Genomic DNA, 1952 nt, shown 5'->3' with positions numbered 1-1952 from the left:
TATATATATATACAAGAAAACATGGAGAGGATCCCCCGTTACCAAAACCCCAAAAAATATTACAATACTCGCACAAAATATGTGGTTTCCTCATCCACAAGACAACTAGACACTAACACCAACATCAAATGTATACCCAACACAAGAGAAGTATACCCAAAAGTCTATAAGTGTAGCAAAAAAGAAACCAACAACAAAAAGGATATATATATATATATATATGCATATATAATTTTGAAAATTAGTATTTTAATTTTGAAAAATACGAGACATAACTGATCTCATATATGCAATAGTTTAAATAAACAAGTGTATCACCGCAAGTGATGTACCTATCCCAAGGAACAGACACATTACTTGATAGTTATACTCGATTAAATAAACTAAAGAATTTATGACATCTATTTTAGTCTGCAAAATATTTATGTTGACCACAAATTCCCCTATATAATATAAGAGATTTGATAGATTTTATATTAAAATGGGTTCCAAAGTTTCCAATAAAGGCAAGCCCCTATAGTTAATTAAATCTGAGACAATCAAAATCACCTAAGAAAACCCTCAATTTAGATCAGAAGGTATTGTCTTCAAGAATTTCAAAGTTTAGGGTTTCTAAGGTCGGACAAAGGAGTGTCAAATGGGAACGATCAAATGAGAACACCTATTTTTGGAATCCAAAGAGAGAAAACTAGGGGATGCCATAGATCTTGAGGAGAACCTCAGTGACTTCCCAAGCTATTCTATGGTTTGGCTTCAATTTCAATTAAAAATTATTAGATATTTTATCCTACCAATTTTATTCCTTAGGGTTTACACTTGCATGACATAATCATGCAAGCCTTAAAGATAGGAGGGTTTACATTGTAGCGAACGAAAATCTCGGAGTCTAAGGTGAGTTAGGCTTAAATTGCACAACAAGGTTGTTTAAAGGCTTAAAGATAAGTTGAGGATTTATGCTGTACTAGGATGGCTATCTCAAAGTTCTATGGCTTGTTAATTAATTCTAAGGAAGGATTTGCTTTTATAGATCTGTCTGCTCTCTCAAATTTGTTCTTTGTAAATTCTTGTCATGCTGCCGATAGAGTTAGCTCCAAGCCCTTCATCGAAGTGACAACTTCAGGTAAGAAGTTATAGTTTTGAAGTTTGAGTGACAAGTTTTATTATTGTTGTTGTTGTTCAAGTGTCTTTAAGGGGGAATTTTAATTTAATTAGAGCAAAATCGGTTAGGATCCCATGGTTAGGATCCCATGGTTCCCTCGGATCCCATGGTTCCCTCATTCCGGTACCATTATTTTCTTTTAAATTTACTTAGTCTAAACGAGTTGTTAAGCTCTTTTAAATTGGAGAGATCTCGTTAATAACCTTAGGTTACCTCATCCGAGGGTCTCTCGTAAATTTAAAAGAACATATTATGTTCCAGCTTCTTACGGGCAAACCCCACACCAAAAATAGTGCCGACATGTTTATAAATAAATGCATGTAAAATATGCTGAAAAATGTGCTATTGTGTTTTTCAGTTTTTGTTTATAAATAAATGCATGTAAAATATGCTGCAAGGTAAATAAATAAAATTGCAACGCATGAAATATAAATGCGTACCTGGTCCTCCGCTGCCGCTGCATGGTTAGCATCATAAAGCAAAATATATTTGCAGGAAATTTATGTAAATTTCAGGAAAGTTAACAGGAACATCTGGTACAAGATAAGTCTAAAAACGAGTCATAAGAAAATAAGAGTAAGTAAAACAAAACCCATACTCACAAATGAAAGACCCAGATTAGGTGTAACACATTGGTAAGAGTTGGGGCTTAGAGCTGGATTGTGTGCTTTTCAACCTTGAGTGAGTAGTCCTAAACTCGATCCAAGTGATTAACCGTGGACCTGTATAAGCTTTCATTTTTTAAGCTTTCATGCTTGTAGAGTTCACTTTAACAAGCAAAAGTCATTTTTGT

This window comes from Phalaenopsis equestris, unplaced genomic scaffold (assembly GCF_001263595.1).
Source record: "Phalaenopsis equestris unplaced genomic scaffold, ASM126359v1 Scaffold210366, whole genome shotgun sequence".
NCBI classification, from domain to species: Eukaryota; Viridiplantae; Streptophyta; class Magnoliopsida; order Asparagales; family Orchidaceae; genus Phalaenopsis; species Phalaenopsis equestris.
Note: the sequence above shows the minus strand (reverse complement) of the source record.